The 12043-nt window shown below is 50.7% G+C and overlaps 1 long non-coding RNA gene across 1 annotated transcript; it reads left to right on the top strand.

The window, feature by feature from the left end:
• Positions 1-2830: 2830 nt before the first annotated feature.
• LOC109369507 lies at positions 2831-7952 on the top strand. The gene is made up of 2 exons (XR_002118643.1): positions 2831-6757; positions 7646-7952. It is a non-coding gene; the product is annotated as an uncharacterized LOC109369507 (long non-coding RNA).
• The last annotated feature ends 4091 nt before the right edge of the window (positions 7953-12043 follow it).

The raw sequence follows: 12043 nt of genomic DNA, 5'->3' as shown, positions 1-12043 counted from the left end.
GGCCTTACCGAGTGCTTCTCAGCCTGCGATACTGACGCTCAGATATTGCTCTGCTCTGCTCTGATGGAAAGATGAGACAAAGTAGGTTTTGGAACATGACTTCTCATGAATGAGCAAGATAAAAATAAATGTAAATTGAAGATCCTGTTTCTCATGTGTATTTTATTAAAAACTACAGAGTTGTTCATTCTTGCTGTGTAGTATAATTGCTAAAATATGATTTGTAACCAAATATAGCTGCTTGCATTAAATATGGCACTGCTTCGTACTGGGGAGGATGATACGGTAAAGGAATGCTCATTTAAACAATTACATAGCTCCATTTTTTAATTCAAAACCTCCGCTCTTTCACTTTCAAAAAAGTGAATGTAGCATTGAGATGTTCTTTAACCTGAATTTTGTTGAGCGGCAGTTGGATGAAGATTGGCATGCAATTAAAATACAGAGAATACTTTTGAATCTGTCTAAATACGGAGATGAAGCTTGTCAAAGCGTGTTCTGCATTTCTAAGTGATTGAGGAGAAGGTGATGAGTGTGACAGGTCCTGGTCTCAGTTTTGTCGGCTGTCCGGGGTCTCCGGAGCTGTGAAGATGGTTTCCAAAAGATCTCATGGGAGACCATAAGTGTGCATTTACTGGTTTGGTACATGGGGTGTGGTGGTGTAAGGAGATGAGCTTTCTGCATGACAAACTGTGCAAAGACTTCCGTTAAAGTATATACATCCATCCTTTGTTCCAGTCCAGAGGCACTGACTGCAAGCTGTATGTTAAAGCTAAGGATGCTTGCTTGCTTTCTAATTATGCAGCCCATTAAAAATCCCACATCCCTGACACCGTGAAGGCTGAGTGAAGGCAGCATATCTCAGTTTGTGTAGGTAATAGATTACACCTAGGTTTTTGCTTCAGTGCGTTCTGTTCCACTCATAGTTAGAAGCAAGTTATAAAAAAAAAATAGACATGCGGATGTTGGATTTGAATCAGCTCATTAGCCTTTTGTTCTTTAAAAGAACTGTCTGCTTGGTGGTGACCCGAGAGAAGGCTGCGAGCCGTTGCTGTTCTGCTGTGCATGGCACAATTCCTGAGGTCTCTTTGCTTCTCCCTTAAATATTTGCTGGCTGAAGCTCGATGCTGATTAGAAAGTCAGCTTGTTGTGGCAGTCCTCGAGTGCAGGAAAATGCCTTTTCAAACCTCTGGTGTTTCCCAGGGACTTCAAGAGTGAGTCTCATGTCCGTATCTTTAATTCCTGAGGACCCCTCTTGTGAGCGCTAGATATAAGCTGTTGGAGAGATGTGTCTAAAAATCAATAGTCCTGGAAAAGAGTAAACAAGTTCCCTCTGATCTGAGATGAATGTCTTGCAGGGCCCTGGGGAGCCCCATCCAACCGCCCTCACTGCCACCCCGGTGCCGCAGCTCTCATCTGGGGGAGGAGAACAATTGCCTTTAATTTGGAGCTCTTTGAGGGAACGATAACTCTTCCATTAGAGCTTTTTGGGTCATTGGGTGCTCTTATATAATTCCAGCCTTAGCTAAACAAAAACATTGCCTTTGGTGAGGTGTCTCTGAAGCCATGCTTCTCAAAGCTCGCTCAACAAAATGTTTAAAGATTTTTATTCCTGTTTCAGAGGTGGAAAAAAAATGACTTCTGTGTCACAAACGTTGCTGCCTGATGAGCTGAGGTCATGAATCAACGACGGGTGCTGTAACAAGTGTTTGCACTGCTGCCTTTTGAAATACATGTGCAAAGCTCAGGCTGCTGAACAAAGATGTGCCGTGGAAGTGGAGAAGCAGCAGTGGGAAGCAGGAATCCTTGGGCTGCTCCTCCTCCTTTCTTCCAAAATTGATTTTTGTTGCTTTAGGATCTTGTGGTGTAACTAATGCTAATGAAAAGGAGAAAATTGCAGGGTAGAGTTTATAATCTGATATGTATGTATACATGTAGGCTTTGATGGCTTCTTGTAGCAGAGGAGCACGAGGTGTGCCGTGGCTGTGGGATGCTGCCTGGGGCCGGGTCCTGCCCACAGAGGGGCTGCCCATGCCTCCCTCTGGCTCCTAACGCAGTCTCCTCCTGACAGCAGCACTTTCGCCTTCCTGCTTTGTAAACTGAAGGCTGGGCAACCCCCCACTCCCTTGGCAAAGCTCGTGCTTCATCCTCATCCTCCCCATGTTGTTTTCTCAAAAATGTGATCCTGAGAGATGGGGGGTCCATCCCACGGAATGCCCGAGCGCTGCAGGGCTGCCTCGCAGAGCGTTTGCATTTGGCCTTCGGTTCTGTCAGTTCCCTGCTTGGGTCAGGACTCCCGTCTGCGGTGCAGCTTTCTGCCAGTGCTGCGTGCAGCCGTGCTGTTGGTGCTCTCAGAGCGATGCCCTTCCCCGACCCTCTGCCCCACCATGCAGGTGCAGCGCGGCGCTGTGTGGGTCACGGAGCCATCCTGGGGCCATCCGTGTGCCGCCAGCAGGACAGGAGGCACCTCCGGGCCTGGCTGCCGCAGCAGGAACCTCCGCGGGCTGCAGCGGGCGTCCGAGGGGGTCCGTAATGCTTTGCAGACCGATTTTCTCTCTGTTATTGTTTCAAACTCCCCGTTAGCCGTTCCCGCTTCCCAGGTTTCCGTGTGTTTCAAATTATTTTCCCCAGAGGCATCGGCGGCATTTTTCCAAATTGAATCTCATTTATTTTCTACCCAGGTTTCCAATCTCTCTGGGGCCCTTTGTGTTATTTCGCAGTCCGCACTGCCGTGTACAATATATCCTAATTTAGTATCGTCTGTGAATTATATTAACGTGCCCTTTAGTTCCTCCTGTATTTAATGAAGATATTTCCAGCAATTAAAAAAAAAAAAAACTACTCCAAACTATGTTTTATTATAACACAAAGATAGAGACTTAAAAACTCCTCCATGGGTTCCCAATGTGAATTGTGCTGGGAACAAAAAATAATGAAATCTTCAACGTATTTTTTTTAAGGAGAAATTAAAACCTTCAAAACGTGCAAGTTGGGGGGCATGGCAATAATTGGTATCACAGTGAGCGCTGTGCGGTGAGCCCTGCATGCTGCAGCCCCTGGGGGTGATGGAGGCATCGCCTGTGTTTCTGCGGCACCGCTGTCTTGAGCCACCGTGTTTGAGTTTCTCCATACATTTGTTCGCTTTCCCTCCATGACCTCTTTGGGTTTCTTTTCTGTGGCTGCTCCAGCAAACATGTACACTGGCAGGAGCGATGCTGAAGCAGCATGTTTTAATGCAAACGGTGCTGGCTTATTCGTAGGAAGCGACTTTCAAATTCATGATCATGAATATTTGCACGGTAAAGCTGATTCTGTTGTGCGCTTTTATTTATAAGCTGAGCAGCAGTGCCTGGTGGTGCCTCTGTGTCAGGGAGTGTCCTAGCAGAGCAGCTCCGATTTCCGACTGTGAAGGGGGAGCAGCGCTGGCAGCAGGCAATTTGCTGGGGATACGTCTGCTGATATATTCGCTGCATAATTTCTAGCAAGGAGAAATTTCATGGAGGCTATGATCTGCTTGTGAACAGAAATAAGGTGTGAATGGGATGAATAAATTGTTCTCTGCGAATGGTTTGCGAGCTCAGGAGGACTTTTTGAGAAGCACTGCTGTCTTTCCTCTGTGCGCTGGTGCTCAGCTCCTGTGTGCAAATGGGCGCTGGGGAGAGCTGTCCCAAGTGTCTTTCCTCCAGCACGTGCTGACTGCTGGCCCCCAAAGTGAGGGCTTCGCCGCCTGTGTCTCTCTGTCCCCTTTCTGTCAGTACTGCTATCTTTCAGCATCACAACATGAGCCTTTTCCCCGTCTCTTGGGCTGTGGCATGGGGCTGTGCCAGGGACATCCCCACTGTGTCTCAGGGTGGGTTGGTGACTCTGCGGTGCTGCTGCGCTGGGGTGCAGCAGCTGTAGGAAATTAGAGGAGCCATGGGGCTGTTCTGGGAAACACCAGCGGAGATCCCTGAGGTTTCCAGAGCACAGTCTCTCACAGACCAAACCACAGGGTCCAACAGGAGTGATGCCATTGGGAATACTGGGAGCAGTGATGGGCTCAGTGCTCAGAAACTGCCAGGCAGGTCCTCACTTGTCACTGCTTGATGGCTGGGTTGGTGGCAGGGCTGTGGGGCATTGCATGCCCATTCCTGTGCCAGAGATGCAGCATAGCTGCTGCAGTGTCTCGCAGGATTTCTGAAGCAGTGAAGATGAAGGCTTGCCCTCTTCAGCTTTACTTTGTGGAAACTTGAGGCCTTCAGGACTTGCTCTATCTGTTTCTGGCTTGTGCCCACAGAGAGGTGCCTGGCTTGTAGAATACCTGCTTCTCTCATGAACGGGGGCACAGTTCCCTTTGGTTTCACCTGAGCAGATGAGAGCCTGATTGCTCGTCCCCAGATGCTGCTTCCCATCTTTCATGGAACTAAAACCTTCCAGAAGGAGTGTCTAAGAGCCACGTCACATGAAGCAGTAATGTTTGCACTGGGACTCATACATTAGCACATGCAGATGTGCAAAATGCTGGGCCCAGCGATCAGCTTAGCAACCTCAGGTCTGATGAAGCTGTGCTTCATTTGTTCTACCTGAAGGCTGGATCCACTTCTTGCCACCCAAACCACCTTTCCTTTAGATCTTTGTCATGAAGACTCCAACTCTGGAGGTATTGTGTCCTGTGCCCCATGGGCCTGCCCGCAGCCTGCAGCCACCCAAGCGTGGGGTGAATTCCCTGCTGCTTTAGCTCATCCCCCATTTTGAAGCAGCCCCAGCCTGGGGGCTTGTGGGGAGATGTCTCCCTATTAGATGCATGGCCTGCAATCACCACAAGCTGTGGGAAACCATCGGGGTCCTCTGCCCGGTGTGGGTCAGGCTCATCCTCAGGTGTCCCCCAGGGACAGATCTGGACCTGCGTTGTTCTGCACCGTGGGCCAAATACTGCATTTTCTGACATCCTTCCTCCCCTTTATCAATAATTTTAATCATTTTAATAACGTCCCCTCACACGGATAGGATTACAATTAGGGAAAGTCAGAGCCTTGTTATCATCTAATTGGAGTCACATTTCAGCCAAAGAGAAAGGCAGATCTTCAGGCACTGCTTTGTGCGGTGCAATGGGAAGAACGTGGTGATGCAAACCAGCTGCAGGCTGGGCTGTGGGGCGTGGGGCAGGCCGGGCACCGGACCCCACTTGAAGCCCTCTGAAGCCATGGGTGCAAAGTGCTCCTGGGCAGCTCTGGCATGGCAAAGAGCTGTGGTGTGTTCCATCACAAACAGTGCCACTGTCCGGCCCCAGCAGCCAAGGGAGTCAGTGTAGCAACGCAACCCAAACCAAAATAAACACCGGTTTGCACTGCCAGAATGCCTTTATTGTTCTGTGGGGGAAGAGGGAGACATTTTGGGGCTGGGAGGCAGAGCCATTCCCCTCCATGAGCTGCAATGGGTAGAAATGGAGGAGAAGGAGGAGGAGGAGGAGGAGGAGGAGGAGGAGAAGGGCTGGGCTTCTTTTTTTCCCAGATCAGTGTAATCCAAATGTTTTCCAGAGCTGGGGGAAAGAGAGCAGGGTTTCTTTAATCAAAATGAAAACCATCTCTGATTTCCTTTTAAAGCGCGCTAAAACGTTTCATTCGACCTGATGCGAAGCGTTGCATTTCATTTTGAGTTTTAATTAATTTTGTGATCCTTTCATTAAGCTAATTTCAAAGGAGAAATGTTTCTCTTAAAACTGGAAGTCAGAACATTTTGAAGATCATCTCTGCCTCTAAAATGCCGCTTTAAAGCATCGACTGCTTTGCTCTCTGTCTAGAAACCCAGGTTAATTCCCGCCTCTGCAGAGTCTCCAAATGCTTTGGGAGTTAAAACTAAAGAAAGGGCCTCGTTCCTCAGTGAGTGAGTGCTGCTGCCTGTGATTCTGGGATGAAAGGAGACGGTCTCACCTCAGCCCTCCCCGCTGCTGGAAGCACTCAAATGCTGGGAGGCAGAGAGGCAGCCCCGGGTCAGCACTGGGGTACAGCATGGAGCACAGAGGGACTTCCTGCTGCAGGGCTGAGAGTGTGGAGAGTGGGGCTTTGTCCCCACATCTTGCTCGGCTGCTGTGTGCCTTAGCGTGAGCACAAGTAGGGAGCTTTGGCTCCTGTCTGCATCTGCATTGAGCACTGCTGGCACCATGGGCACTCGAGACCCTGTGATGATTTCCCAGGTTTTATGTTTTCACGCTTTGCTTTTTTCAGTCAATTAAAAGAAAACAATGATGGGTTTGAAGGTATACAAATGTTTACATGATATTGCGGCCAGTAAATCCCACTCTCTGGTCCCACGGGTTTCCCTGAGCCATCTGGGCACATCTGAGCTCAAAGCATTCCTATGGGTAGAGGCAAAACAAAACTGGAAGAAAAGCATTAAAATTTCACCAGGCTGCACCATGGTCTCAGGAGATGGGTGCTTGGCTGCTGCTCTTCTGCTTTCTCTGGGGACCCAGAAATCACTGACACCAGCCTCCACTGAGCCTTAAATGACCTCACGTGCCTGCTGGAGCACAGCAGGAATGTACCATGAGAGCCCCCTGCCCCGTGCTGGCAGACTCCACCAGATCCAACCTCCAGCTCCACAGTGCCCATAATTCCCAGTTAAAAGGCTGTGGGTGAAGGTGGCAAGAAGGTTCTGCGCTGTGCTGGGGAGGAGAGCTGGCTGGCAGTGAAGCCATTGGATGAAGTAGGAACTGCGTGGGACTCAAATCGTTTTGGAACTTAGCAGCACCTTTGCTCCCAGAGTGAGAACTGTCAAGGTAGGCTGTTACTTTTTCCAGATCTCTGGTACTTTCTGTACACAAATTTTGGGTTATAACAGGATTGCTGGGTGTCAATCCAGCCATGGGGTCACAGGGAGGCAGCGGTGAGGCACTGGCACTGTTGTACTCTGATCTTCTGGGTTACTCCTTTTGCTGACTCCCTCTTTTCCACGCTGAATTTGGGGCTCCATGCTCTGATCTCAGCAAACTGCATCCAGCTTGATGTGCTTTGGTGAGACCTGGCTCAAACTGCAGTGCTGGGCAGACAGCTGCAATTCCTGTCCTGCTGTCCGTGGTTCCTGGGAACTCTCGTGGCAGGCAGGCAGGCAGGCAGGCAGCAATCTCTGTGAGTCATGCTGAAGGAAGCCCAGCAGCATATTTGGACTGGTAAGAGGCTGTCATGGGAGCTGAGAGGTTCTTGTGCCTGTGCCAGGCTGCACGCTCTGTTTCCCTGCTGCATCACACTCCTGCTTGCTGCCACTGCCTAGGGGTGAACGCAGCGCTGGGGGCACGCTTGCACCCTGCCTAGGATGGGATGAGGGCTGCTCCCAGCCCTGCTCTCCCCATAGGGCTGGACTGGGCCCAAGTCCTTCATAACCCAGCCCCGTGTGGCCCTCATTCTGCTGCACATCAATTTTGTGGCTGGATGTTGGGCACTCTTTGCCTGGAAACCCGGGCAGCTTCACAGCAGTGTGAGCTGGACACCCTGATGCATGGGTGAGATGGGGAATTGCATCTGCTCACACCTACATCTGCGCGTACACGCTGCTACGTGCTCAGAAATGCCAGCTTTTATCAGCTGTGCCTACTTCTGGAGCTGCCTGGTTAATTTATCAGCAGAGAGACTCCAAGTCGCTAAAAGTCTCATTTCCATATTCTTTCCAGATGGTCAAGATGCCACTGAGACAGCTGGGAAGTAAATAACTTCTTCGCACAGCCGACCATCGGCCTCTCCAATGGCTGCAGTGCCTGTGCCAGTTGGGGATGCACACGGAGCTGCACGGATAATGGCAACAGGACAGCCATCAGCAAGTGATGGAGGCACGGGGTGAGGCTGTGATGGAGGCACAGGGTGAGGCTCAGCTCCCGTGCAGTGCCGCTCTCTTCCACCATGAGTTCAAACCAAAAGGTTAAAAGCATCTAATTATGCTGATGCTTTCCCCCCCGGATTAAACAAGAGGATAAATAAGTACAGCGTGTTTCCTTGGGTTTGATTTTGTCTCTGAACCAGGCGGAGGATCCCTGGCAGCTGTCACGTTCTGTGTTTGATGGTGTCAGCGCTGCTGTTCAGAGGTGTTCCTCTCGCTGCTGTCAGCATTTTCCGGAGGAGGATGAATGCATCCATACAGTCTGTTTGCTGTCCACATATTCACAGTTCATGTGTTACATTTTACATAAAGTAAACTTAGCAAGGGGAAAACTAATTCTGCAATTCTTCAAAGCTAATGCAGAGTAAATATATTCTGACACTGACAGGTATTTCTTATTAAATAGCTCTGAACGGCGGCACTAGGTTTTGCTTAAGTGGCATTATTCTCCCCGAGCAAAGACAGTTCATTTATTAGTCATTCTGAAAACCAAATAACAAATATTATTCTCCAAGCAAACTAAACAAACCATTTAAAAGGGGTCTGTCTGAAATGATTAAAGTACAGTGTCTGAAAGGCAGCTGACATTTCAGTGCCAAAATACCATATGGAGATTCAACCGCTTTATTAGTGTGCTCCGACCCGAGCTGCAAACCCTGCTGACACCTCAAAGTGGCCCTCCTGGGCACGGGGCGAAGCTTTCTGCCTCTTCTTAGGATGTCATTTTGGCAGCACGGTGCAGTAATTGTGGGGCTGGATGCGAGCGGAGCTCTCGAGTTCTGCCAGAGATATGCTGTGAAATAATGCAGCAAAGCCAAACTCTTGGGCTTTCCATTTACACCATAAAAATAAATATATAGTGTTTGCCTTGCCTTCTTACAGCACTCCCCTTCTCTAACTAAATATTTCCTTTCTTCTGAGTGTCAGACGTTATTTCTAGCTTTCAGGCATGCAGAAGAAAGGAGCGCACACACTTGTCGCTGTTTGTTTATGGTCTGTGTGGGGCTGTGCTCCTGTGTCAGTGGATCCCCAGCTCAGCAAGGAGGAATTCTGCTGTGAACAGAACAGCCCCGTACCACAGGGCTCCCCTCCTGGAGGAGCTGTGGGTGTGGGAGACAAAGCAGGATGGAGCAGGCAGGGTAAGGGCTGGGGGCCAGCTGGTCCCAGCATGGTCGATGTGAGCGATGCTGCATCAGCCCTGGGTTCTCCTTTTGCTTTAAACGTTTTCACGATTCATAAAAATTCATCAGATAGTGCAAGCAAATAAATAGGTTTTAGCCTGGGGTTTGTTGGAAATGTGTCCTCTCTTGCTGTCTCTGAAGCAGGACAGATCCAGTTGGCAAGGATGGATATAATGTAGGAGTGATGCAGGGAATTTAATAAAGGCAAGCAGGTACTGAGCTCTGTGCCTTATTAGCTTGCTTCTCTGGGATTAGGGCTGGGCAAATGAGCAGGGATGGGTCCAGCTCTGCTTTCCTTCATATCATCCCAGTGGCAGCAGATTACTTGACACTGGGGATTAGGTGATGCCATTACATCGCTGGGTAATGGTGGATGTGCTGAGGTCATTCTGGATGTGCAGCTGTGAGCTGATCCTCCTCTCACCAGTGCCCTACAAGGAGCTCTTCCCTGCCTGCAGCAAGCCCTGGAACCTATGGGAAGTGCTCAAAGAGTGGTTCGATGCAATGCTTTAAATAGCTCCTCCTTGGAGAGAGGGTCGGAAGGCGGGTGGGCACTGCGCTCTGCAGTGCTGCCAACAGTGGATGCATTTTGTGCTTTCAAAGGCACTGCTGAAGGCAGGGAATGTGAAGACGGGTGCATTCCTACAGCTCGGTTCCCACTGTAACACCCATCCGTGTCCCTGGGCAGCCGGGGATACGCTGCCACCCCGGGCACGGCTCTCTCTGCCTCCAGCTGGGCAGGGGGACACCGGGGTTGGAGAGGGAGCAGCTCCTTTCATCTGACATCCAGACCCAGGGCTGCTAATGAGGAGCCCGGGCTGTGGTTCCTATGGCAACTTGTGGTTCCTGAAGATACAAAACAAAAGGCGAGAAGGGCCCATCCTGCTCCCTGCTTTGCTCCTATCTGGTATGCCTGCTGGGAGTGTGGGATCCAAGGGGAGAAATGCATGAAACCCATGAGTAGTCTGAAGGCTCGGGTAGTTCTTCCTCTTCAGACTGCTCCCCGCAGCCTGATCTGCTCCCAGAAAGCTGCTCCCAGAAAGCTGTGCCCTCCCCATGCAGCCCAGCACATGGCAGAGCATCACTTTGGCTGCAGCCCCACACCAGCTCATGCAAGTGCAAGTGGCATTCCCTGCTTGCTCCTTGGATAGAGTCTCCAGGGCCAGCCGAGGTCTCTATAAACTGTTATAGAAAATATAAAATGACATCTGGAAGTCAATGGCAGTAAGGCTTTCATTCCTCCTGTGAGCAGGGAAGAGCATTGCCCTCTCTTAAATTTCCCACAAATGTTACTGTCAAGCTCAATGGAGAGAACCGAATTGGTAATTGGGTAACGGGGCTTTTGGAAGCTCTTCCTGCTCCGGCCCTCAATCGCTGTATGGATTTCAGGAGAGCAAACAAACTTGAGCCTGCTCAGCAGCCCCAGAGCTGTTTGCAGCCCCATGTGTAGGTATGGCAGCACTGTTGACGTTATTGATCAACCAAGGCAAGGCAACGGGGGAAATCTGGGAGGGAACAGAGGTGCTAGACAAGGGAGGGAAGAGAAAAGGCAACTAGTAAAGTGTAGTAAAGCAAGACAGGCAGAAACCTACGCAGCTTTTCAGCTGGAGCTAGGCTTAGAAGGGAGATGTGTTAGCAGCTAAAATAAAAAGTACACACCGAGACTGTGATCCAACACCATTCCCAGAGGCACTGCAGGAAGGAAGCTAAGTGCTGCCACGTTTTGCTGTGCTCAGGGCAGGGGCGATGCTCCACGGGCAGCAGGAGCAGGGAGGGCTATGGGGTGCAGAGCAACCCAGTCCCCTCCCCCCAAACCCGCTCCCACCTCTCTGGCAGTTATAAGCTTCAGGAGCCCAGCCCTAGTGGAATGGCTTCAGTTTTCAAGTGTTCTCCAATTTGATGAAGTCAGGGTGTTGGAAGGCCTCAAAGGAAGTGCTAGCTTTATGTGCAGAACGGGGCGAAAATGAATAATCTCATTTCACTCTCTTTAAAGCATGAATGATCCCCTCCTGCTTCTCCTGCCCTCCGTCCCCTTCATCTCCAGCAGAGAAACGAGGCGTCCCACAACGAATTCACAGAGCCTGCAGCCATCCCCTGCTGCTGGGTACCCCTGGGCTCCCCATTCCCACGTGTGCAAGCAAGGTGCCTGTGCTGGGAGAAACACCCCAGCCTGGCACAGGGCTCCCACTGCACATCGATCCCAAGTGCAGGTTTCATGCAGGCCTCCAGGAGCTGACAGCTCTCAAGTACATCCCAAGGATGAATAAAAAGCGACGGAGCGGGGAGCGATACCCGCAATCAGCTGGAGGCTCTGGGAAGACGGTGGCAAAGCCTTGGCGGCCAGCGGACGGCTGTCACGGCCACTTGACCTGGAGGCAGATGGTTCCTGTCCATCCAACGCGCTGTCTGCAGGGGCTGATAGGCGCTGCTGAAATGCAGAAAGACAGAGAACCCGTGGTGGGGGCAGGAGGAGCGCTCGGCAGCGGGATGCCAGGGCTGTGCCATAGGGATGCACTGTCTGAGCGCGTGGCCTTTGCTGGAGGCGGCCCCCATCTGCACTGTGCCAGTGCCGGGCAGGGTCAGAGGGGCTGCAGAGCGTGGGGAGCATGTCATGGGGTGATGTCACTGCCTGTGATGTCACCGCTGTCTTCTTCACTGGAGCACTTCCAGTGATAGTAGAGGTTCTGCAGTCTGTCTGCCAGCCTGGCACTCTCTGTACAGCGTAATTAAGCAAATGTATTAATAGAATAGAAGTCCAGGCCTGGGTAATGTTCTTCTGTCACAGACAAATGCAGAGACAAAGCAGACACTTTCTTCAGAAGTACGGCAGGATGCTATTAGTGGGCACAAACTCACATCCCATTAGTGCCATTGCTGTTAGGCAACGCTGAGTCATTTGCATTTTAAACGAAGCTCCCAGACCGGAGTCAGTTCTGGGCGATGTGTGAGGTGTGCATGGGATAGCCCAGGGGTGCAGCTGCTGCACCACAAAGCTACCCCATGGTGCTGGCACC

This window comes from Meleagris gallopavo, chromosome 11 (genome assembly GCF_000146605.3).
Source record: "Meleagris gallopavo isolate NT-WF06-2002-E0010 breed Aviagen turkey brand Nicholas breeding stock chromosome 11, Turkey_5.1, whole genome shotgun sequence".
In the NCBI taxonomy this organism is placed as follows: domain Eukaryota; kingdom Metazoa; phylum Chordata; class Aves; order Galliformes; family Phasianidae; genus Meleagris; species Meleagris gallopavo.
This window is presented reverse-complemented; position numbering and strand designations above follow the sequence as displayed.